At 36.2% G+C, this 27,866-nt stretch overlaps 1 long non-coding RNA gene across 1 annotated transcript in view; it reads right to left on the bottom strand.

The window, feature by feature from the left end:
- Positions 1 to 1,988: 1,988 nt before the first annotated feature.
- The window catches only part of LOC102131594 (uncharacterized), a 60,656-nt gene continuing 34,778 nt past the window's right edge, over positions 1,989 to 27,866 (bottom strand). The window contains exon 3 of the long non-coding RNA XR_006693990.3: positions 1,989 to 4,579. This is a non-coding gene — a long non-coding RNA (uncharacterized lncRNA). The remainder of the gene's footprint in view (positions 4,580 to 27,866) is intronic.

Genomic DNA, 27,866 nt, shown 5'->3' with positions numbered 1-27,866 from the left:
TTTTCACAGTAATATTTGGAGATTCTATCATTCATTGATCAAAAAAAATTGGTAGATTGTTAATGTCTTTTTAAAAATTTATTATTAAGAGTTTTTTTTTTTTTTCTGTTCAAATTTCTTACACTTGCTGCCATGTGTAAGTCATGGGAGCTACTTGAAAAAGGAGTATAAGAAAGACTTACTAATCATTAAATTCCAGCAATTTGTTTTTGAGATGAAGTCTCGCTCTTGTTGCCCAGGCTGGAGTGCAATGACTCGATCTCAGCTCACTGCAACTTCCACCTCCTGGGTTCAAGCGATTGTCCTGCCTCAGCCTCCAGAGTAGCTGGATTACAGGTACTTGTCATCACGCTTGGCTAATTTTTGTATTTTTAGTAGAGATAGGGTTTCACCATGTTGACCAGACTGGTCTTGAACTCCTGAACTCAGGTGACCTGCCCACCTCAGCCTCCCAAAGTGCTGGGATTACAGGCATGAGCCACTGCACCCAGACAAATTAGAGCAATTTTGTGGGCATTTTATATACTTTGTCGTATTGTGTCTTTACAACAAATGTACGAAGTAAAAAGTAGAATACAATATAAGATTAAGAAGATGGTATTATTTGCGTTTCAAAGTCTTTCTGACTTTGTGACTTAGCATCCTTACACCATCCTTCTGTATCAAATATGGTGTTTATTGAGAGAAAAAAAAAAAAGATGGGGCGGAAACTTGTGCTGATGTATTTACTTCCAAGAATAATTGTTGATGCTTTGTCACTCTTTGGCATGTTAAGACCTTCATTGTGTAAAATTTTACAAAAGGTGGAGAAGAGAAGTGTCAGAATAGGCACAATTAGCTAAAGTACTGATTAGAAACAAGCTTCAGGAAATTTATGTGCTTCAACTGTTCATATAAGCTTAAGCATCTCAATAATTCAGAACACTGGAATACATGCTTGCTCTACCATTGATACTCTAGTGAGACAATAACATTTTAAGCTGTGTTGTCATTCATTTGTATTTGAGCAAGTACATTACTCTGACAAATCAGTAGTCACAATAGTTTATTCCTATAACTTAGTATTGTAATGAGTAGAAAATGGTGCCTATTCAGCATAATTTTCTTATCTTATCACTCTTGGAAGCCATAAGCCTGTTATGTAGAAATACAACACAAAGCAACTGCCAAAAAATCTGGGTGCATGTGTGTGTATCTCTGTGTGTGTGAGAGAGAGAGTGTGTGTGCATGTGTGTGTGGGCATGGGAGTGATACATTGTGTACATAGCCCACATATGTTTGTGCAGCTGTGATGTTTGAGTAACATACCACTTGGCATGTGGAATGTGTACAGAAGAGGGTGAGTACCTTTCTTTAGAATACTAATTACTGATAAAACATGATTACCATTTCCTGGAAGCCATGTTGAAGTTGAGAGTGCCAGATTTAAAACAAAAAAAGCAAACAAGCAAGCAAAAACAGATTATCTGTTTCCTCTCATTGCACTGCTACCAAGCAGACCTTAAAATTCCAGTAAAATGTTGTAAGATGATTTGAGTGAAATGCTGTGAAAATGCTGACACATAACAAAAGGATGGAGTTATTATAATAATTAAATTAGTTAATAATTTCAAGGAATTTAGCACCTGGTGTTTGATAAATTAAATGAAATTATTCAGTTTACTGAATTTCATGATAATTTTTTTTTAGTTAAAACTCTCAGACCTTTCTATGTATTGGACTATGGGCTTAGCCAGAACCCTTGAGAGACAACTTCTGACTTCATGCTCTTGGGCTTCATAGTCATGATGAAATATGTGTTCCTTTTAGTCATCTTCACTGTAAAACTTTCTTTTTTGAAATCTCACTTTTAGACCTAAAGAAAACAGAGCTTAGTGCTCTCAAGAGCTCTTCGGGGTTCAATATTTTACTTAGCTTGAAACAGTCTGCCATATTTTCATGGATGTTTATAGAAGACACAAAACTCCTGGGTCAGAGATGAAAGACAGTTTATTACTTATAGCACTAATTACAGAGTAGCACCAATTTTCAGCGAATTCACAAAGATCTAATTTTCACAAGTGACACAAATAGGACCAGAAGATACCAGAGCACAAAAAGAATTAAATTACCAAAAATGATTATTAAGTTTAGACAACAATAATTCTTTAAAATGGATGGTAAGTATGATGGTGCTATACTCCAACAGGAAGCACTGTCTTTATTATAAAAACTCTCAGTAAACTAAAAAAAAAAAAGAAACTTTCTTCACCTGATAAATGAAAAATTACAGAAACCTTTACTCAATGTGATATTTAATAATTAAAAACTAAATGTCTTTCCCCCTAGAATCAGAGGTTCTGGAACATGTACTGGACATTCTAGCTAAGCAATAAAGCAAAACAAAGAAATTAAAACTGTCCTAATTGTAAAGGAAGAAGCGAAACTGTATTGACACATGACATAATTTCCTATATACAAAGCTACAAGAAGTATTAAGTGTTTTTAGCAAGACTATAGGATTATAGATTAATATAAAAATAATTGTAATCCTGTCTATTAGCAACAAACAATTGCAAATTAAAATTTTGATAAAAGATATGTACAATAAAAAATAAAAGAACTATATTCATTAACCTGACAGAAGATGTACAAGACCAGTACACTGTAAGCTGTCAAATATTACTGAGATAAATAAGATAAATAAATGGAGAGACATACTTCTTAACAGGTAAAAATTTTCAATATTATAAGAAGCTTTTTGTGATAACACATGTAGTACTCCAAAAATATTACATGAAGCTACCTAGTATCAATGTATAAAATGTTGATATTTTAGGACATATAGTTTCCTTTTAAATTCTAGCGGCAATAATTAAACTAGTTATATTCAAACTGAATCTATGATATTATAGACAAGACACTAATCAAGTTTTATTTACCTGGATTTTAGAAATTTCAAAAATTATCTAAATTTCATATTAACACATAATTGTAAAATAAATTCTAAGGTCATATAAATTAGAAAAATAATATTTAATTATATATCAATGTCTTTTAAAATCTTTCTTTTAACTGATCTCTTTAATTATTAATCTATAAATATACTATGTCAAATACAGAAAATTGAAACCCTAATATCATTGTTCAATAGATTCTTCCAATTCAAACCATTTGATAAAATATATGAACTAGCTTTCATAGCCTGAGCTATTCCTAGGGTATGTGGGGCTCAGGGCAAATATTTTTGTGTGTGTATGAGATTCCTATATATATACATAATTTGATTTAAAAGGGACTTATAAAATTCATGGGCTCATGTAAGGTATAGTGACTTATTGATTATTATTTATAATTAAAAAAGAAAGCTTACATTATTCATTATTGACCAGTCAACGATGACTCTTCATAGTGTCCAGGAACCATCTCTATCTGTAATAATAATCAAAATAATGCACTGTTTCTAGCTAATTTCACTAACGGCAATAAGAGGCAGCAACACTGTTATAAATCACAATGCCATAACTCTGGACATTTTTGCCTCTGCATTTCTCTAGTACCGTTTACTTAATGCTGGTTACCTCATGGCTCATGATACTGCACCATCCACTGAGCCACCCATGAGCACTGGTTTCTAATGACTGTCTCAAGTATTGTGACTGTTCTTTGTTGATAATGACTTTGAATGCAAGTTTTACCCAGGGTGTGCAGAAAAATATAAATGATGCACCCCTGTCTTCCACATATTGCCACTAGTAGGGAGGAAAGATGAGAAGTCCATGGTCAGAGTGAAAGTGTTACATCTGTGTAAGGAATGTCTATTCCATTTATAACATCAGAGAGAGTACATTAGTACTCTCTTGATTAGGGGCAAAAAAGTGCAAGAATCGAAAGACCTGTTCAGATTGGGTAGAGTTCACCAAAGCTCTTGGAGAGAAAGGCATGGCCATCCATGGAGGACTCCCTGAACCGAACATGACATTAACAGAAGAGTGGAATGACCACCTATATGTCAGAAGTAGGGGAAACACAGCATAAATAATATCTGCCACAAAAATTGCTGCCTTAGAGGGCTATAGACTAGATGTGCTATCACAGATTAATGAAAGCTGAAACATTGGTCCATACTACATGAAGAGTGGACCAAGCTCAGAGCCTTGAACCTTTCTTATTATGGAGAGGTTTTTATTGCATAACATATATGAGTGAGAAAAAATCATCTTCTTCATGCCATTTTGGTGGATGGATCTCACATGGTCTTTTAAAGAAAATACTACACTGACAATCTGGGAGGTTCCAGACTTTCCTCTTAGAACTGAGAACTGGCCACAGGTCCTGGGATGACTATGGATATGAGTTTCTGATAGGGACATCTAGTGGAACCCAAGAATGAGATCTCAAAAGGTCTGAATCCAGGCTTACTGGCCCTGTTCCTACAACACTATCAGATCAGGCCACTCCTGGCCATCAAAGTGGGACTTCAAAAATTTAAGGAAGGCACTCCCCTTGTATGGGCTCCTAAAGCTTGAATCCTGAGGTAGGTCTCTTCTTGTCAAGGCCTAATGGCAGTGCTGTTCACAGCAATCTGGAGAGGAAAAATCTGCAAGATGAAGGGGTTTTGTATCAATAAGGGGTAGTAAATTACTCAAAATTAAGACAAAATAAAGATTTTCTTAAACAAATTCTTTAAACTTGAGAAACATTAACTGTGGAACAACAAAAGGAAATCCAAGAAAATGATATATGTTCAAATACTTTAAAAATACTAATATTTAAAGATCAATAATAATGCTAAATTGAGATCAGCAAACATAATTGTAGTTCCAGGACAAACATTTTTAAAGCATTACAAGATTATAGAGGTGAAGAGGAAGTACCACTAGTGTAATCCCTTTCAGGCATAGCAAAAAACTACTGAACCCTTCGGTGATGCTAAGAGTATGTTTATAAGTCTGCTTCCCAGTCCAGCTCACATTGTGTTTTACAAAACCTTATCAGAAGTGAAGTGGTTTTAATAACTGAGTATCCCATCTTGTGTACATTGCTTCAGTGTTAATTTTGCTGCTCAAATTCCTACTTTTAGGTATGGAGTCTTAACACTATGGTTTACTTTTTCCTTTTCAAACTTTGCTCTCGGTAAAAAATCTAAAGTCTATGTTTAAAAATGAGTTTGAATTATGCCAACATTTCATAGGCATTTACCTGTTCAATGCTGTCTCTATCGGTGGAATTAAAGTGTTTATTTAATAGAACAAGGATTTCATATGTGAAGAAGCAGGTAAACCAGAGATTGTGGGGGAAGAGGCATTGTGACTGCTGAAATCACACCATGTAGACAGTGTAACATCCTTCTCAGGGATTATGTCTACAGATCATTTTGTAAAATAGTTAATAAGATGTTTATAATTGGGCTTTAATACAGGTTTCCATCGTCTATCTGTTTCAAGACCTTATTAACACGATAGTAAAAATAATGAAAATGTATAAATCCACAGTATTAAAGAAAACAGAAGAAGCAGAAAAGAAGCCACAATAATAAGAGATTTCAACATCTTTTTTCAAAATTAAAAGCAGATGGGGTGGGAGAGTGATAACTGATGAAGCAGCGCTGAGAGACCCTTAGGCCTTGTGTGCCAACAGAGCAGGATGTCGATGGTAAGGCAGCCAATGTGCCCTCAAAACACAGCAGAGACTAGGGCCTTAGAGCAAGTAGAGATCTGAACTGAGGCACAGAACTGAAAAAATGGGGGTAAGGTAGAATACACCATGACTACTATTACCACATCAAACACAGAGAATAGCAGTAGGAAGACTTTGTCTTCTGGGAAATAAACATGAGAAATAGTCTCATGTTAAATATTTCCAGAAAAAAAAGGCATCTGAAGTTTTATATTCAGAAATCTCCAATATAATTGCTGGCATATTACTGGTCACTCTTAAGCAAAGACTCCCATCAATACAAACAAAACTGCCAATCTATGTTAGAGGCATTGCTTTTAAATATCAATTTACAATCAACTATGTCTGCCCAGTTGAGGTAATTTTCCAATATAAGCAATAGAGGATAAAATAAACAGAAAACACAGAAATAATGGAAATAAGGCAAGAAGGCAATAATGAATTATATTTTTATCTGACAAATTAATGCCACATATATGTGCTAATTAGATAAATAAATATGTTTGGTGTGTGTGTATATATATATACATTTATGTGTGGTGTGTGCATCAGTGTTCCCCAAAACAATTCCCAGGTCTAGGATAACTCACAGGACTCTGAATACAGGCTTTCTCATGGTTATGACTTATTAGAGTGAAAGGATACACAACAAAATCAGCAAGGGAAGGTACACAAAGTCTGGATGAAACCAGATGCAGACTTGCAAGAGACTCTCCCAGTGGAATCATACAGGATGTATTTAATTCCCCAACCAATAAGTCGTAAAAACATGTAATAAATGCTACTCATCATTTCTGGGTGTGGTGGGGGCCTTTCTGAAATCCAGTTTCCTAGATTCCAGTCAAGGGCCAATCTGGCAAACAAGAGCCTTCTAAACATAGCAATCTGTTACATTAAAACTTTTTTTACAAAACGTACTTACATAGAAAATAAAATAAATTTTCAAAGAAATAAAAAATTCTTAAAGCACATTCATTTATTCCACAAATGTTGGCTGAAGGCTTTCTAGGCTTACCAGTATCTTAGGCATGTGGAAATAAAAGACCGTTGACATCTTGATTATTACATTTTAGTACAGTAAAGAAATGAATAAAATAAACGACTGAATTGTCTAAAATATGAGAACATGAAAGTGCTATGGAAAAAAATGTAAAGCAAGGCACAGAAAAGCTGAGCTGTATAAGAGAAGTTTATAGCATTAAATAAAGCAGTTAGAATTAACCTCCCTGAGAAGGGGAAATTTGATTGAAGGCTTAAATTTTAACAAAGTTAAAGACAGAGATTAAACACTGGATTTAGAACCATGGAGAATCCTGATGACCTCATGGGAGCATTTTCAGAGGACTGTAGGAGGCAAAAACTTCACTGAATTTAGAAAAGAATGTAGTTTCAGTTCTGGTAAGGACAGAGTAAGCATAGGCTACCCTGTTTATCCCACTGAATGTAGCTAGGAAACCTGGTGATGCACAAAGCACCCAATCTGCTCTTACTGCTGAAAAGTAAATAGTAGCAGTCAGGTTGGTGTTCCAGTAGTGAGTTTACTTTTTTCCTTCATTATCCTCCAGCCTACACTCAGTATATAATAAATAAATTTTGATTGAGTAAATGAATGAATGATTGAAATAAATAACTACCACTTATGATTATATAACCAATGTGCAATTAATGCTTTTGTTTAAATTTCTTCCATTAAAAGATAATTGTTCTCTTCTACTATTTTTCACATTAAAATCAATTCATCTATTGAAAATATCTGTCTTGTAAATACCAGAATGAAGTTCAAAATATCCACATTTATTCTTTCAGGCATTTTCCCTCATATATCATGAGTCCTACCAAAGTTCACAGCCTCTGAAACTCTTTTTTTTTTTTTTTTTTTTTTTTTGTTTTTTTTGAGACAGAGTCTCACTCTGTCACCCAGGTAGGAGTGCAGTGACACAGTCTTGACTCACTGCAACCTCCTCCTCCCAGGTTCAAGTGATTATCCTGTCTCAGCCTCCCCAGTAACTGGGATTACAGGTGCAAGCCATTGTGCCTGTCTAATTTTGTATTTTTAGTAAAGATGGAGTTTCACCATGTTGGCCAGGCTGGTCTTGAACTCCGGACCTCAAATGATCCACATACCTTGGCCTCCCAAAGTGCTGGGATTGCGGGCATGAGCCAATGTGCCTGGCCTTCTGAATCTTTTAATAAGAATTATTTTAATTTTAGTTTGCTCTCATTTCATCCACTTATTTTTTCTTTATATTAAATTAATTCTCACACTGCTGTAAAGAACTACTTGAGACTGGGTAATTTATGAAGAAAAGAGCTTCAATAGACTCAGTCCTGCAGGCTGTACAGGAAGCATGGCTCGGAGACCTCATGAAACTTACAATCATGGCAGAAGGGCAAAGGAGAAACAAACACGTTTTCACTTGGAAACAAGAGAGAAAGAAAGCACACAAAGGCAGAGGTGCTACATACTTTCAAACAACCAGATCTTGTGAGAGCTCTATGACAAGACAGCACTAGGGGGATGGTGCTAAACCATTAGAAACCACCCCCATGATTCAATCACTTTGCTCCAGGCTCCGCCTTTAACACTCAAGATCACAATTCAATGTGAGATTTGGGTGGGAACACAGAGCCAAACCATATGACTATTTTATTCCTTTCTATCTCTAATTTCAGTCAAAATGTTGTAGTTTCTCTCAAATCACAGTCTTTTCAACAGGACATGAAAGAAAAGCAAAAGCAGATAAAAGTCATTTTGAAAGAGAGAGAAATATGTTCTCATCTTCTTTTTTGGGGTCCTTGTGAGGCATTAATAGTAGGGATCCTTTCAAAGCTGAAGAGTAGCTATCTCCTTAAACTCCAGTGCAGAAGTCACAACACAACAGAAATCCTCTGCAGGGGAACATAAATCCAGTTTCTCTATTTTATGTGGCACCTAATAAATTGAATATGCTATATATATATTGTTTCTAACTCCTCCAATAACTCTGCTGAGTAATTTTTTACAGTTTATAGATGAAGAACTAAAACTCAGAGGGATTAATTCATCTAGTCATGCACCTAGAAAGTCACAGAGCTAAAATTTGAATTCAGACTTTTTTGATTATTCAATTATTTCATTCTGACTAATCATCTACAATATTCAAACAATATCACTCTCATTGTTTTTCCCTCAAGATTCTCTGAAATAATATGCCAGAAGATGAAAACTGGGGACACTATAATTTTATTGAATGTTTTACTGTGCCATACTCTGGTTCCCCCAGCCCAGGAAAATGCCTTTTCAATAGAAAGGTTAAGAGAGAAATGGTGTCTCTCTATGATGTCAAAACACCAGGAAAGAGCAGAAATACTGTAAAATGAGAAACAAAGGAACAAACTATTATATGCCTATTATGTATATTTTATATCAGGGGAACCTGCCCCCAGTGTTTCAATGTAGGTTCTTTCTATTTTCCATAAGTGTCAACTGGTCTGAGAAATAAAGAGAAAGGGTACAGAGAGAGAAATTTTACACCTGGCCACCTGGAGTGACATCACATATCAGTAGGACTGTGATGCCCACGTGAGCCTTAAAGCCAGCAAGTTTTATTAAGGATTTCAAAAGGGGAGGGGGTGCAAGAACACATAGTAGGTCACAAGATCACTTGCTTCAAACAGCAAAAAGGAGAACAAAGATCACATGCTTCTGAGGAAACAGGACAAGGGCAAATTCAGAACTACTGGTAAGGGTCTATATTCAGCTGTGCAGGTATTGTCTTCATAAACATGAAAACAGGGTTCTAGAGCAGAGAACCAGTCTGACCTCAGATTTACCAAGGTGGGGGTTTTTCCTCACCCTAATAAGCCTGAGGGCACTGAGGGAGACTAGGGCATATTTCAGTCCTTATCTCAACCAGATAAGACAGACACTCCCAAAGTGGCCGTTCATAGACCTCCCCCAGGAATGCATGCCTTTCCCAGGGTCTTAATTATTAATATTCCTTGCTAGGAAAAGAATTTAACAATATCTTCCCTACTTGCATGTCCGTTTATAGGCTCTCTGCAAGAAGAAAAATATGGCTGTGTTCTGCCCGACCCCACAGGCAGTCAGACCTTATGGTTGTCTTCTCTTGTTCCCTGAAAATCGCTGTTATTCTGTTCTTTTTTAAAGTGCACTGATTTCATATTGTCCAAACCCACATGTTTTACAATCAATTTGTGCAGTTAACACAATAGTGGTCCTGAGGTAACATATATTCTCCGCTTACAAAGATAACAGGATTAAGTAAAGACAGGCATAGGAAACTATAAAAGTATTAATTTTGTAAACTGATAAATGTCCATGTTAAAATGAAATCTCACAATTTACGTTCAGAGATTGAAGTAAAGACAGGCATAAGAAATTATAAAAGCATTATTTGGGAACTGATATATGTCCATATTAAAATGAAATCTTCACAATTTATGTTCCTCTGCCATGGCTCCAGCCGGTCCCTCCGTTTGGGGCCCCTGACTTCCCACAACAACTTTATATTCATTATTTGACTTGATATTCAAGAAAATTGTGATATGGTTATTTTAATTTATTGCTAGGGAAACAGCTTATCAAAATGAGTAAATACATCTTTATTTATGTAAAAATATTCCCAAATCTAGCCAAGACTAAATCCAGGCTAACACCTGTGCAAGATAAGACCAGGGCATGGCCTCATTTATTTTCCTTTTGTTTATGGTTCAACTCCTGTGCTAAATGTTAAATTTTCAAATATGGCTGATGCCTTGGTCACAGGTTATCACAACATCACTGAGTGGTTTTAGCTCTCATTTGTGAAAATCAATACTTTGAATAATCAAGCATATTTTCATTATAAATAACTTTCTATTGCCTATAATCAATAAGTAATATTTTAGCTACAGAAGCTATTAGCTTTCAATAATAAAGTATAAATATAAATGTAACTGATGACTTTCCTAATTATTCTTCCCTGCTGATATATTAACTTATGTTGTAGCTAGAGACAGAATATCTATTCATGATTCTTATCCAGTTGTCTGTATTTGATTAATGTACTCAAATCATGCCAGATATTTTCCATCTTACAGACAGCTCTGCCACATCTATCTAAATGTAATCATTTATCTATTTGTAAAAAGTTTAGATGACTTGTAAAAACTTTATTGTCTACATAAGCCAAAGAATTTTTGTGTTAGTTATGTAAAACCATTAAATAATTGCATCATTTCTAGTATATTCCAAATCAAACCATACTGAAAAACCTCTGCCATATGCCTGTTTTCACAGGGCAAGGTTTTTAGTTAGTTTTTTTCTTTTTAAACATCTGTGTTTGTTTACTGGAAGTATAAATATTTAAAGACAGAGGAAGAAACCTCAAACTATAAGTGAAATCAGCTTTCTCAGCCCCCTGTTGCTTGAAATAAACTTCATGGAACTTTTTAGTGTGAACATGTAAGAACACTGCGCTGAAGTCAACAAAAGAATGAGTAATCGTTTGAGTGTGTTGTTTATTTCAAAAGTTAATGAAGAAGCAGTTCTCTTCAGAAGGAAATAATATTAAGGTTTATTGGGTAACTAATGTTCTATGGTCCATGCTGTTAACTTTAAACTCTGCCCTAGCGATTTTTAACCAGAGTTTCCAGGAACAAGCTTCATACATTTCAAAAGTAAACAAATCATAAAAAGTATTTAAAAACATTTCTGAAACAAGTTTTTGGTTCATTTGTTATAAACAAGGATTTCTTCAAAATTATTTGGTACCAAATTATCACTTATATTTTTGTTCATATTTGCACTGTTTTTTCCATTCTAATGATTATTGTTTCGTCATATTAATTGGTGAATTCATAGCAAGATTTAGGTGGGAATTTCAATAAATCTTGTTTTGTAGGGCTGCCAGCAAAGTTTTGTGACTTTGAACAAATAACTGCATTCTAATTAGATAGGGAATAATGCTGTGGAAAGTGGTGCTTTCTCTGCGATAAGTCCATGTGTAAATGGTATCGTTTGTGTGTGTGTGTGTGTGTGTGTGTTGGCACACACAGATCAGCCAGATAATTTGAATGTGGAGATCAGACTTTTTGATACTATATGTCTTATTTTTCTTGCTTACTTTAAATCAGAATCTGTATATGCCAAAATAGACGAACAAAGATTTAGCGTTTTTCTAGTACATATAATCATGTTGATGGATGTCATAGATGCTTCAAATCTGCAGAGGAAAATCAGCTACAGTTAACAAAGGGGAGAAAAAAAAGTTTCCTTCAGGCAAGAGATACCAAAACAAAGCATTTTCTGCCTTTGGTATTCAGAAGAGACTTTGTCTTACTCTGTACCATCTTCAATGTACTTATTTGTTATGAATTTGCATTTGGTACTTATGCTCATATGCTTTAAGAAGGTAATTCAACCTTACTGTTTTATATTTGAGAAAATGGGGCTTGAAATTTTCAATATTTGTCTATGCAAAGACATTAAGGGGGTTACTGGCTAAGTTGTCTATATTGTGCACATGTTTTTATTTACTTGTTCTTTTGATCATCAAACGAGTGTACTCAGGTGATGCAATAATCTGTACAAAGAAAACTCATGACACAAGTTCACCTATATAAACAAACCTGCACATGTACCCTTGAACTTAAAAGTTAAAAAAAAAAACAAAACAGAGTTTGTAATGTTAATAGACATATAGAAGAAAGCATCTCTAAATTAATGGTTGAATCTGAGGTTGTTTGAAAATTACTTGTGTTTATTTTCATACACAAAATAACAAGTTAAAATGTTAAGTAGGCCAAGGTAGCTGGCACCAGAAGACAAACTTGAATTTCAAATCTATGCCTCATCGACAAAGTGACTTAGGATAAGTTACTTCTGCTGTCTGTGCCTCTGTTGCCACCTCTGTAAACTGAAGCGCTTGCAGAGGTTAATTTGTAGGGTTCCCTTGAGATCTACTGGTTTATGCTACAGATTTAAATTGTGCCTTTGGTAGAATCATGCTTGCTGGGTTCCTCTGTCAAAGTGCATTAGTCCATGTGAAGAAAAAGACTTTTTTTTTCCTCAAAAGAAAACACAAAAGAACCAACTTGTTAAGCTCCCTTCTTTCATTTTGTGAATTAGTCTTTCCTCTTTCAGCAATTTTCACTATTCTTTGGGGGTAAAAGTTGAATAAAAACTAGGGCCCTAAGTATTACTACAACAACAACATAACTGGAAATATGTCTGTTAGCATGTTTTGGGGTGGACAAAGAACTGATTTTCACAATAACAACAAAACAAAAACAAACACAAACAAAACTTTTGCAAACTCTTTGTACAATTTTTCATTGCAGAAAGCCAAATCCAGGCTGACTTACACATTTTTGAGGTAAATATAGGCATCTGGGCAACTTCCTGTTAAACCTAGACCTTTTTATTTACATGAGTGGGGGAAGAGTCTTTTCCCTTTGCGATGGTTTTGCTCTGCTGTGGAACATTTGTTCCTCTCCGTCCATAGTCCTAACTATCACCCAAACTATTTGCTAATAATTGCAGCTACAGGCTCAGATTTGTTTAGTTCTTCATTTTCCAAATCATTAAAAATAGGTTTGGAACAGGGTCTGGAGTGGACCTCAAGCAATCTCCAACAGACCTACAGTTGAGGGTCCTGACTGTTAGAAGGAAAACTATCAAACAGGAAGGACACCTACACCAAAACCCCATCAGTACATCACCATCATCAAAGACCAGAGGCAGATAAAACCACAAAGATGGGGAAAAAGCAGGGCAGAAAAGCTGGAAATCCAAAAAATAAGAGCACATCTCCCCCGGCAAAGGAGCGCAGCTCATCGCCAGCAACGGATCAAAGCTGGACGGAGAATGACTTTGACGAGATGAGAGAAGAAGGCTTCAGTCCATCAAATTTCTCAGAGCTAAAGGAGGAATTACGTACCCAGCACAAAGAAACTAAAAATCTTGAAAAAAAAGTGGAAGAATTGATGGCTAGAGTAATTAATGCAGAGAAGGTCCTAAACGAAATGAAAGAGATGAAAACCATGACACGAGAAATACATGACAAATGCACAAGCTTCAGTAACCGACTCGATCAACTGGAAGAAAGAGTATCAGCGATTGAGGATCAAATGAATGAAATGAAGCGAGAAGAGAAACCAAAAGAAAAAAGAAGAAAAAGAAATGAACAAAGCCTGCAAGAAGTATGGGATTATGTAAAAAGACCAAATCTATGTCTGATTGGGGTGCCTGAAAATGAGGGGGAAAATGGAACCAAGTTGGAAAACACTCTTCAGGATATCATCCAGGAGAACTTCCCCAACCTAGTAGGCCAGGCCAACATTCAAATCCAGGAAATACAGAGAACGCCACAAAGATACTCCTCGAGAAGAGCAACTGCAAGACACATAATTGCCAGATTCACCAAAGTTGAAATGAAGGAAAAAATCTTAAGGGCAGCCAGAGAGAAAGGTCGGGTTACCCACAAAGGGAAGCCCATCAGACTAACAGCAGATCTCTCAGCAGAAATTCTACAAGCCAGAAGAGAGTGGGGGCCAATATTCAACATTCTTAAAGAAAAGAATTTTAAACCCAGAATTTCATATCCAGCCAAACTAAGTTTCATAAGTGAAGGAGAAATAAAATCCTTTACAGATAAGCAAATGCTTAGAGATTTTGTCACCACTAGGCCTGCCTTACAAGAGACCCTGAAGGAAGCACTCAACATGGAAAGGAACAACCGGTACCAGCCATTGCAAAAACATGCCAAAATGTAAAGACCATCGAGGTTAGGAAGAAACTGCATCAACTAACGAGCAAAATAACCAGTTAATATCATAATGGCAGGATCAAGTTCACACATAACAATATTAACCTTAAATGTAAATGGACTAAATGCTCCAATTAAAAGACACAGACTGGCAAACTGAATCAAGAGTCAAGACCCATCAGTCTGCTGTATTCAGGAGACCCATCTCACACGCAGAGACATACATAGGCTCAAAGTAAAGGGATGGAGGAAGATTTACCAAGCAAATGGAGAACAAAAAAAAGCAGGGGTTGCAATACTAGTCTCTGATAAAACAGACTTTAAACCATCAAAGATCAAAAGAGACAAAGAAGGCCATTACATAATGGTAAAGGGATCAATTCAACAGGAAGAGCTAACTATCCTAAATATATATGCACCCAATACAGGAGCACCCAGATTCATAAAGCAAGTCCTTAGAGACTTACAAAGAGACTTAGACTCCCATACAATAATAATGGGAGACTTCAACACTCCACTGTCAACATTAGACAGATCAACGAGACAGAAAGTTAACAAGGATATCCAGGAATTGAACTCATCTCTGCAGCAAGCAGACCTAATAGACATCTATAGAACTCTCCACCCCAAATCAAAAGAATATACATTCTTCTCAGCATCACATCGTACTTACTCCAAAATTGACCATGTAATTGGAAGTAAAGCACTCCTCAGCAAATGTACAAGAACAGAAATTATAAAAAACTGTCTCTCAGACCACAGTGCAATCAAACTAGAACTCAGGACTAAGAAACTCAATCAAAACTGCTCAACTACATGGAAACTGAACAACCTGCTCCTGAATGACTACTGGGTACATAACGAAATGAAGGCAGAAATAAAGATGTTCTTTGAAACCAATGAGAACAAAGATACAACATACCAGAATCTCTGGGACACATTTAAAGCAGTGTGTAGAGGGAAATTTATAGCACTAAATGCCCACAAGAGAAAGCAGGAAAGATCTAAAATTGACACTCTAACATCGCAATTAAAAGAACTAGAGAAGCAAGAGCAAACACATTCGAAAGCTAGCAGAAGGCAAGAAATAACTAACATCAGAGCAGAACTGAAGGAGATAGAGACACAAAAAACCCTCCAAAAAATCAATGAATCCAGGAGTTGGTTTTTTGAAAAGATCAAAAAAATTGACAGACCACTAGCCAGACTAATAAAGAAGAAAAGAGAGAAGAATCAAATCGACGCAATTAAAAATGATAAAGGGGATATCACCACCGACCCCACAGAAATACAAACTACCATCAGAGAATACTATAAACACCTCTACGCAAATAAACTGGAAAATCTAGAAGAAATGGATAATTTCCTGGACACTTACACTCTTCCAAGACTAAACCAGGAAGAAGTTGAATCCCTGAATAGACCAATAGCAGGCTATGAAATTGAGGCAACAATTAATAGCCTACCAACCAAAAAAAGTCCAGGACCAGATGGATTCACAGCTGAATTCTACCAGAGGTACAAGGAGGAGTTGGTACCATTCCTTCTGAAACTATTCCAATCAATAGAAAAAGAGGGAATCCTCCCTAACTCATTTTATGAGGCCAACATCATCCTGATACCAAAGCCTGGCAGAGACACAACAAAAAAAGAGAATTTTAGACCAATATCCCTGATGAACATCGATGCAAAAATCCTCAATAAAATGCTGGCAAACCGGATTCAGCAACACATCAAAAAGCTTATCCACCATGATCAAGTGGGCTTCATCCCTGGGATGCAAGGCTGGTTCAACATTTGCAAATCAATAAACATAATCCAGCATATAAACAGAACCAAAGACAAGAACCACATGATTATCTCAATAGATGCAGAAAAGGCTTTTGACAAAATTCAACAGCCCTTCATGCTAAAAACGCTCAATAAATTCGGTATTGATGGAACGTACCTCAAAATCATAAGAGCTATTTATGACAAACCCACAGCCAATATCATACTGAATGGGCAAAAACTGGAAAAATTCCCTTTGAAAACTGGCACAAGACAGGGATGCCCTCTCTCACCACTCCTATTCAACATAGTGTTGGAAGTTCTGGCTAGGGCAATCAGGCAAGAGAAAGAAATCAAGGGTATTCAGTTAGGAAAAGAAGAAGTCAAATTGTCCCTGTTTGCAGATGACATGATTGTATATTTAGAAAACCCCATTGTCTCAGCCCAAAATCTCCTTAAGCTGATAAGCAACTTCAGCAAAGTCTCAGGATACAAAATTAATGTGCAAAAATCACAAGCATTCTTATACACCAGTAACAGACAAACAGAGAGCCAAATCAGGAATGAACTTCCATTCACAATTGCTTCAAAGAGAATCAAATACCTAGGAATCCAACTTACAAGGGATGTAAAGGACCTCTTCAAGGAGAACTACAAACCACTGCTCAGTGAAATAAAAGAGGACATAAACAAATGGAAGAACATACCATGCTCATGGATAGGAAGAATCAATATCGTGAAAATGGCCATACTGCCCAAGGTAATTTATAGATTCAATGCCATCCCCATCAAGCTACCAATGAGTTTCTTCACAGAATTGGAAAAAACTGCCTTAAAGTTCATATGGAACCAAAAAAGAGCCCGCATCTCCAAGACAATCCTAAGTCAAAAGAACAAAGCTGGAGGCATCACGCTACCTGACTTCAAACTATACTCCAAGGCTACAGTAACCAAAACAGCATGGTACTGGTACCAAAACAGAGATATAGACCAATGGAACAGAACAGAATCCTCAGAAATAATACCACACATCTACAGCCATCTGATCTTTGACAAACCTGAGAGAAACAAGAAATGGGGAAAGGATTCCCTATTTAATAAATGGTGCTGGGAAAATTGGCTAGCCATAAGTAGAAAGCTGAAACTGGATCCTTTCCTTACTCCTTATACGAAAATTAATTCAAGATGGATTAGAGACTTAAATCTTAGACCTAATACCATAAAAACCCTAGAGGAAAACCTAGGTAGTACCATTCAGGACATAGGCATGGGCAAAGACTTCATGTCTAAAACACCAAAAGCAACGGCAGCAAAAGCCAAAATTGACAAATGGGATCTAATTAAACTAAAAAGCTTCTGCACAGCAAAAGAAACTACCATCAGAGTGAACAGGCAACCTATAGAATGGGAGAAAATTTTTGCAATCTATTCATCTGACAAAGGGCTAATATCCAGAACCTACAAAGAACTCAAACAAATTTACAAGAAAAAAACAAACAACCCCATCAAAAAGTGGGCAAAGGATATGAACAGACCTTTCTCAAAAGAAGACATTCATACAGCCAACAGACACATGAAAAAATGCTCATCATCACTGGCCATCAGAGAAATGCAAATCAAAACCACAATGAGATACCATCTCACCCCAGTTAGAATGGCAATCATTAAAAAGTCAGGAAACAACAGGTGCTGGAGAGGATGTGGAGAAATAGGAACACTTTTACACTGTTGGTGGGATTGTAAACTAGTTCAACCATTATGGAAAACAGTATGGCGATTCCTCAAGGATCTAGAACTAGATGTACCATGTGACCCAGCCATCCCATTACTGGGTATATACCCAAAGGATTATAAATCATGCTGCTATAAAGACACATGCACACGTATGTTTCTTGCGGCACTATTCACAAGAGCAAAGACTTGGAATCAACCCAAATGTCCATCAGTGACAGACTGGATTAAGAAAATGTGGCACATATACACCATGGAATACTATGCAGCCATAAAAAAGGATGAGTTTGAGTCCTTTGTAGGGACTTGGATGCAGCTGGAATCCATCATTCTTAGCAAACTATCACAAGAACAGAAAACCAAACACCGCATGTTCTCACTCATAGGTGGGAACTGAACAATGAGATCACTCGGACTCAGGAAGGGGAACATCACACACCGGGGCCTATCATGGGGAGGGGGGAGGGGGGAGGGGGGAGGGATTGCATTGGCAGTTATACCTGATGTAAATGACGAGTTGATGGGTGCAGCACAGCAACATGGCACAAGTATACATATGTAACAAACCTGCACGTTATGCACATGTACCCTACAACTTAAAGTATAATAATAATAAATAAATTTTTAAAAAAAATGAAACAAACAAACAAAAAAATAGGTTCCTTTCCTGAAGGTTTTCCAACAAACAGAAACACCGTTCTCTTTAATTAAATCCAGTGGCTTGAAACACCAAAGAGAAGAAGTAAACTCAGGGATTCCAACGGAAGGGACTGCTTAGATCAAAGGAAGTGTTCATGTGGTACCAAGTTCAGAATGTGAATTAGAAAAATCCCTGGAGAAAACAAAAAGTGTAGTGTCCCACAGACTTCCATGCTAAATTTGGCTACACCATTTATTAGATACATGACTTAGTGCAAGTCATGCTTCACCTCTCTAAGCCAAAACGTTTTCGGCTATAATATAATGATAGTACACAACTTCTGGGTTGTTCTTAAAATTAAATATAATGTATAGGATTATAAAAAAGCTAACTTTTGGTCAGTGTTTATCATATGCTCCACCCTCTTCTATGCTCTTAAATATGCCTCTCAATTAATCCTTACATAAGTCCTTGAAATAGACATTACTATATATAATTTGCAAATGAAGATGGTAAAATAAAAGAAAATTGAAAAGAATTATTACATGTCCAAGGTTACATAGCTAATAACTGGAACTGAAAACCACAATTTAAATAGGAATCCGCTATACTCCAAAATGCATGCTTGTCTCTTGAACCCATGATTTCTTGTGTGTTAATAGTACTTCCAGTAATTGTTACTCTTATTTATTTAGACATTGCTAGAATAAACTAGACAGAAAAGAGCTTCAAAAAGTCCCATCTCTGCCAACAAGTATAAATACCTCAAAGCAAGAGTACCTAGATCATATATCAGTTTCATCAGGCATTACATTACATTGAAGTGAACGTAAAAAAATGACTTTGAGGTAAACACTTCTGATTTCACACCCAGATTCCATGTTGATATATGTCTGTTTGCACAAGTTATTTAAATTCTCTGAGTCTCAGTTTTCTCATCTGTATAACGAGAATTCTACAAGCTTTATCACAGATTTGTTATAAAAATTAAATGATAGTAGTTGGGTCAAGAAGGCAGGCTAAGCTGATATTTCTATTTTGCCTGCCATCTAAATTCCCATCAAATGGAAAAAAACACATTTTACACAATGAAAGAGTAGCAAGGGAAGAAAAAAGAGTACCATCAGAAAATCACACATTTTAAGGAATTTCTGAAAATCAGACGGCAGACTGCATTAGCTACACAGAGACATAAGATGTAAGAAAATATAATTGCCCCAAAATTATGCAAAAGACTACCGAGGATAAGACAAAAAAGGAATCAGCTAGGTGCAGTGGCTCACGCCTGTAATCCCAGCACTTTGGGAGGCCGAGGCTGGTGGATCACAAGGTCAGAAGTTCGAGACTAGCCTGGCTAACATAGTGAAACCCCATCTCTACTAAAAGTACAAAAAAAAAAAAAAATTATCCAGGCATGGTGGTGGGTGCCTGTAGTCCCAGCTACTTGGGAGGCTGAGGCAGAAGAATTGCTTGAACCAGGGAGGTGGAGGTTGCAGTGAGCCGAGATCACGCCACTGAACTCCAGCCTGGGTGACAGAGTGAGACTCCATCTCAAAAAAAAAAGAAAAACAACAACAAAAAAAAGGAATCTTGGCGAAACCAGAAGTATTGTAATAATTATGAACAAGAAATGTACATAAGAAAAACTATAAATGGCCAACCATGTATAAAAAAGTATGTTTACCCTCTCTAATAGAAAAATGTTAATTAATATTAAATATTATTTTGTAACTATCTGTATTAATTTTCTTTGGCTGCCATAAAAACTTACCAAAAACTCAGTGGCTTAAAATAACACATTGATTATCTTACAGTTCTACAGGTTAGAAGTCCAACACAGGTCCTATTGGACTAACACAGTCCCACTTGGCTGAAATCAAGCTGTCAGCAGGGCTGTGTTCCCTTCTAGAGGTCCTAGGGGAGAATCTGTTTTCTTGCCTTTTTCAGCTTCTAGAGGTTGCCTGCCGTGCTTCTGTGATTCAACTTAGATTATTCTAGGTTGTTTCCCCTCTGAGGACCCAGTAGGTGGAGTGTTTTAGAATAGGTGGGCCATATAATACATCTCAGCATACTACAACTACTTATGAGATTGTCTCAAGGGCTTAATACAACATTCATCATTTTAGATATTTACTTCATGTTATATTAAAAATGGTGTCTTAATATATTTTCTGATTTTTTGTGATTGATTTAATCTAACTTTTAATGCACATTGAATGCACTCTTGAATGTCCTTATTAGAACAGACAAAATACCCACAGATATTTCTGTTTATCTTTCCAAATGAATAATTAAGAAGACTGAGTAAGGTGAGTAAACTTACCCAAACCAAATGTATGATGAATGCAGAGGAAGATAAAACACAATATTTTTTTACTCCTTCTCCTATGTCCTTTCTGTTATTCAATTTTATAGGCTTATGTTCAAAATACTACCTTTACACAGTCAAATAAATTTTTGTCATCTTTTTTCCAATACAATTGATTGAGCAACTCAACATTCCATTAGCTTTTTAATTTTTTTATTGTTATGAATTTGGTTAACATTAGAGCACATATATGTAATAATGTAAAAAATCAGTCTCAGTAGAGAAAAGCATGCTTCACTCTTGTCTATTTTAATAATAATTTTTAACTGATAAAGACAGGTGTATACTGGTCAATCTGCTTAATGTTGATATAAAAGTAAGAATTTCAAATAAATTGAAGTGGATTGCTTGTCAGCTTGATGAGAAATTTACCAGGAAACTTACCCTTTACTAATAAAAATTATCATCTGAAGGAAGAAATTAAGTTGTTTTGCAATGACACGAAGTGTGTGTGTGTGTGTGTGTGTGTATACACACACACTAAAATTTGAGCTACAAAAGTGTGTCTTGCCAACATAATGGCAAACCTCTAGATTCTTTCCAGATTTGGGTAGATTGCACATATCATATAAATAATAAGATTCTAACATTTAAAATATTTATATTATATAAAGACCTGAAAGATATTAACAGTAATTCCAATCATTGATTACACAATGGGCAGCTGAAAACCTAAAATATAAATTAAAAACACTAAGCGCTTTCTAAGAAGGAATCTATGGGTATATTCAAGCAAAAAAAAAAAAAAAAAAGAAAAAGAAAAGAAAAAAGCCTGATACAAAGCTGAAAGGACAAAGCAAAACACAAGACTATCAAAGGATGAGGGATAGGCAGAGAGAAATTTGATTGCATCAGCCAGTGAAAGAAATCCTTCTCCTCCTATAGGAAACATCAGAAAGTATCTCAGCCTTGTTTAATTCAGTTGAAATGTAGTTTAGAAAGGAGGAAGGACTACAAGGTTTATAGATTAGAGGAAGATCAGATCTGAGCCACTTATGGTAAAGAGAAAATATGGTGCTCAGTTGAAGTTGCTACAAGAAGATTTCTAAGTGGCTAAAAGATATTGATGTCTAGTGTACGTTAATGAGAGCATTCAAAAATAAATCAGTTTTGTATCTTAATGACTATGAAGACTCATGTGCCTTTTAGGACACAGAAGCCAACAAATGCAAAAGAATCACTAGAAATTTAGCAAGACTGAACAAAGAAGCGAAGCCACTCGATGGAGATTATTTTGACAAACCAGCAGTGGAACAAAGAGGCCACAATTGCCGGTTTGTTAAAAGGGTTTCACAGATCAAGTAGTTGTTAGTGTCTAGATGCAGCCTAACCACTTAATGATTAATATCAGTGTAATATTTTATTTCCTACTAATTAAACTTCTTAATATAATTTGTGGTAAGAATGCTCATCTAATATCTCAGCCACTGCTAGAAAGTGCGGAGGGAAAAGGGAAATATGCCTTCTGGCAAAAGTCCATGAGACTAATTATCCAAGGAAATTCATGTCACAAATGCAACTAATTGAGGTATTATCCGGATAGGTAAAAACCAAGCTCTTAATTGGCTTTTGTTCAATTTTCATTCAAAAGTTACTGAACACAAGGTTGTGTATTTGAGGTGGTTTAATTCTAAGACAATTTTATTTAAGGTTAGGCCAAGAATGCACACCAAAGAGATCAGCAGGAAAGGAGCACTGATTCCCATAAAATATTGGCCTATAAAAGTGTTTAAGTGCTAAATCCTCCTTTCAACCAGCCCCAAAAGGTAGACTTTCTTTTCTTTGAGATTGTGGTCCTGTGGCTATGGCACCATTAGCCATAGTTGCCAAATGGTCTTCCCATGCCTTATGAGCCCTTCATCATAGCAGACCATAAATTTCAACAGATGCCGGCTTCTTTTAACTCTTTCTCTGTAGAAAAGACATATATTTAAAAAGAGTATTTATCTCCCCATGTTTCAAAGAGCATCAAGTTATTAAAACAACGTGGAGCTGGGCGCAGCAGCTCATGCCTGTAATCCCAGCACTTTGGGAGCTGGAGGCGGGTGGATCACTCAAGGTAAGGCGCTCAAGACCAGCCTGGCCAACATGGTGAAACCCCATCTCTACTAATAATACAAAAATTAGCCAGGCGTGGTGGCACACACCTGTAATCCCACATACTCGGGGGGCTGAGGCAGGAGAATCACTTGAACCCGGGAGGTAGAGGTTGCGGTGAGCCAAGATCGCACCACTGCACCCCAGCCTCCGCGACTCTGTCTCAAAAAATAGAAATAAATAAATAAATAAAATAAACACAAGTAAAACAAAACAACATGGAACTATTGAAGATAGAATAAGTAAGTTCAGCACTGACACCACAGAGAGGGTTGTGTTTTGCCCATCCATTTTGCACTTGTATTTACACGAGTTCCTTTCCTTTGATGGCCTGCTGAGGGCCGTCCCACATTAGAGCTTTCTGTAACTATGATGTAATACGTAAATGATATTTGTTAGCTACTTGTCCTATACTAGGCACTCTAAAACTTGTGATCTTATTTAATCATTAGAAGAAACTTTGTAATATATTATTATCCTATTTTTGTAAGTGAAGAAACTAAAGCTGAAAGATAAATAGCTTCCTAAAAAATCACAGAACTATTAAGGGGCAGATAATACCCTCGAATTTAGGTTTTAGGACCCAAATTCTGAAAGGGATGCTTTGTTATAGAAAACATTTGGCTGTGAATATCTACTTTGCTACATCTCAAAGCTTTGTTTCTTTAACAATAATAAAGGCACACTAAAAACAGATGAATGTTAAAAGTACCTACATACTTTTAACATTATCACACTGCTGTGAAGATACTACCCCTACCCTAGACTAGGTAATTTATAAACAAAGGAGGTTAAATTGACTCACAGTTCCACATGGCTGAGGAGACCTCAGGAAACAATCGTGGCAGAAGGGGAAGAAGCACATCTTATATGGCAGTAGGCAAGAGAGAGCAAGCAAGAGCAGGGAAAACTGATTTATAAAACCATAAGATCTCATGAGAACTCACTATCAGGAGAACAGCATGGGGAGAAGCTGCCCCCATAATACAATCATCTCCCACCTGGTTCCTCTCTCAAAGTATGGGGATTCTGGGGATTACAACTTGAGATGAGATTTTGGTGTAGACACAAAGCCAAACCATAAGACTTCATTATAGCTTTGGTAGCATTATTAAATTAGATATTTTGTGTAAAAATGTGCAAAGTATTTCATATACAAATAGTAAATATTCAATAAATGTGAACTATTATCTTTATAATTACAACATGAAAGTAATTTACCTTCTGCTCCTTTTTATGATTTAGTAAATTCCAGTTTATACCAAGTACTGGTCAAGATGATTGATAAATAGATTCCATCTTTAAGAAGTACACAGACTTGATGAAAAGATCCATAAAAGAAAAAAGAATATTAGAAATGTATATGCTATAGTGGACAGAGATGTACTAAGCTTAATTCATTATATAAATGAATATTAATACTTAAGTCCTGTCTGTAGAAGAAGGTTGACTAAAGAGGGTTTTGTAAAGGAACCTTTTTTTTTTTTTTTTTTGAGACAGAGTCTTGTTCTGTCACCCAAGCTGGAGTGCAGTGGTTGAATCTTGGCTCACTGCAACCTCTGCCTCCCAGGTTGAAGTGATTCTCCTGCCTAAGCCTCCCAAGAAGTTGGAATTATAGGCATACGCCATCACGCCCAGCTAATTGTTGTATTTTTTAGTAGAGACGGGGTTTCACTATGTTGGCCAGGCTGGTCTGGAACTCGTGACCTTGGGATCTACCCACTTCGGCCTCCCAAAGTGTTGGGATTACAGGTGTGAGCCACCGCTACCAGCAGAAATCTTAATATTCACTGAAAATTAGATAATTTTTCCCCTAGTAAATTATCTATACTACTTTCTTGATTTTTCACTTCTATTATTTCCAATGGGAAGTCTGCTGTCATTATCTATTCCTCTCTGAATATGTGTTTTCCCCCCTCTGGCTACTTTTAAGGTATTTTTCTTTATCATTTGTTTTAAGCAATTTGATTAGGATGTGCTTTGGTATACATTTTTTCCACTTTTTTGTGCTCGGGTTTTGTTGAGCCTCTTGACTTTGTAGGTTTAGATTACTTATTAAATTTAAAAACTATTGCCTTATTTCCTATTTTTTTCTCTTAGTGTTACAACCTTCTTTGGAAACTTCATTTATACATATATTAGGCCACCTGATGCTGTATTACTGCTCACTAATACTTTGGGGTTTCCTTGGTTGTCACTCGAGGTTTTATTGTTGTTTTGCAGCTTCTATTGCTATGCCTTTAAGTTTGATTTTTTCTCTTCAAACTCTAATTCATTGTGTTTTTTTTTTAACTTAGACAAGTAGTTTTCCTCTTTAGAAGTCAAATTTGTATCTTTATTTCTTCTCTCACTTTTTTAATATGCTTAATCTTTTCTTTCTTAAACATGTGGAATGCAACTTATGATAACTGTTTTTAAACCTTTGTCTACTAATTCTATTTTCTAAATTATTTTTAAACTTATTTCTGTTGATTGATTTTTCATCTTTCTTCATGCTGATAATTTATGAATGGATGTCGGGCATAGTGACTTTTATTTTTTGTGTTCTGGATTTTTTGACATTACTATAAATATTCTTGAGCATTGTTCTAGGGTGCAATTATGTTATTTAGAAATGTTTTGATCTTTGTAATGCTTCCTTTTGTGCTTTGTGAGGCTGATTTGGGACAATGTTTCTTCAGGACTCATTTTGTTCCACTATTAAGTCAGCACTATTCTGAGTACTTTATCCAATATTTGATGAATTATGAAGTTTTTCTACTCTGGCTTGTGAGAACACAAACCATTACTGGTCTTATGAAAATGCCAAAGATTGTTCTTTTTGCTCCTTTTGGGTGCCTCCCACACCCCTGGGTCTGAAGTAGTTTGCATACACAAATACAATGATCAATACTCAGTTGGAAACTTGAGGAGACCCTCTTCAAATCTCTAGAATCCCTCTATGTGTGGTTGTCTTCTGTCTGGCACTCTGCACTGTGAATTCAGTCTACCTTAGCCCTCCTGGATTTCTGTCTCTTCAACACAAGGAAATTTAGATTCCACTTAGATTCCTCCTGTATGTGCTGCATCCTGGAACAGTCCCTGGACAATAACTTGGGGCAACCATAAGACTCAACTCATTGGTTTCACTTTTCTCAGAAATCTCTGTCCTGTACTACAGGAAGGTCAATATTTAAAAATCATTGCTTATATATACTTTTGTATTGTTTGTTAATTTTATCATTAAGTGGATAAATCTGGTTCCTAATGCTTCACTATGACCAGAAGTGAAAGCTCCTGAATATATTAATTTTAGGATGCCTTTTAGTCATCCAAGTGAAGATGTCAGTAAGCATTTGGATATTTGACTCGGGAGTCTAAGGGAGTCATCTACTTGATAATATCAATAATGAGTATAAATACCAGTACGAAAACAGAGTCTTAGGCCACTCTGCAATTTAAAATTCAGGAAAATGAAAAGAAGCTTGTAAGAGATAAAGAGGAGGAAGCCAGAAAGTAACAGGTAAACTAGGCCCATAGAGGGTCATTTGAGTCAAGTGCAATACGTTCTTTAGGGAGAACAAAGTATGAAAATGGCCAGGCGCTGTGGTTCACGCCTGTAATCCCAGCACTTTGGGAGGGTGAGGCAGGCAGATCATGAGGTCAGGAGTTGGAGACCAGCCTGAACAACATGGTGAAACCCTGTCTCTATTAAAAATACAAAAAATTAGCCTGGCATGGTGGCACGTGCCTGTAATCCCAGCTATTTGGGAGGCTGAGGTAGGAGAATCGCTTGAACCCAGGAGACAGAGGTTTCAGTGAGTGGAGATCACTGCATTGCACTCCAGCCTGGGCAACAGAGAGAGACTCTGTCTCAAAAAAAAAAAAAAAATGGAAAAAAGAAAAGAAAATGCCCAAAAAATTACGATTGGATCTAGCAACGTACATGTAATTGGTAATGTTAAGTATAGTTTTTGTAGGGTATTAGGAGCAGGGGGAAGTCTCATCAGAGTGGATCCAATTTACGTGAATGAGAACCAGTATACACAACTCTTTTAAGAAGTTTGAGGTAAAGAGAAAGAAAAACAAAAAGAAATAAAGAGGGAAGGTGAGATGAATACAGTTTATTTTTTTTTAAGATGGGAAAAATAATGGTTTGTTTGTATAGTGATGAGAATGATTCACTAAAGAGGGAAAATTTACTGTTTCTGGAGAGGTTGGAGATGGGAGAATTATTGAAGCAATGTCTTTAGTAGGTCAGAAGGGATGGGATCTAACACCAATAGGGAGGTGGCCCTAGGTGGGATCATGGATAGTCCATCCATAATGCTTTTAGAGCATACTGAATACTGCACTAGATGGGATAAGTAGATGAGGTAGGATTTTCTGGAAATTTATCTTATTGCTTGAATTATCTTAGTGAAATACAGTTATCAGATTTGATTGGCAATAGTGGAAGAGATGTTAGAAATTTGAAAGATGAACTTTTATGAAGTATTTAGCCAGAGGAATGGGAGAGGGGGGGATTTGGAAATAGTAGTTTGATTATTGGGCTCAGATAATGTCCCACTTGAGTTTAGTGATCATGAATTTTGAGTGAGACCAGTCACCTGGCTGTCTCTTCTTCCATTTAGCTCTGCAGATACCTATTCAGAGCACTTGGAGAATTGTATTCATAGCTTTGTCAAGCTAGTAAAATGAAGTAAGAAAGTGCCAAGAGAGTTGAACAAGTAGCAAAATAATGTTTGTCAAGATTAACCATGGAGTTAAAGCTAGATAAGGAGTTATGTAAGAACAAGTGAAAAATAAGACAAAAATTATAACAGAGTTGGATACACATAGTCCAGGCATTCTTCTATGTGTTTCACATATA

The sequence above is a fragment of the Macaca fascicularis genome, chromosome 18, assembly GCF_037993035.2.
Source record: "Macaca fascicularis isolate 582-1 chromosome 18, T2T-MFA8v1.1".
NCBI classification, from domain to species: domain Eukaryota; kingdom Metazoa; phylum Chordata; class Mammalia; order Primates; family Cercopithecidae; genus Macaca; species Macaca fascicularis.
Note: the sequence above shows the minus strand (reverse complement) of the source record. Positions and strands in the feature narration are given on the sequence as shown.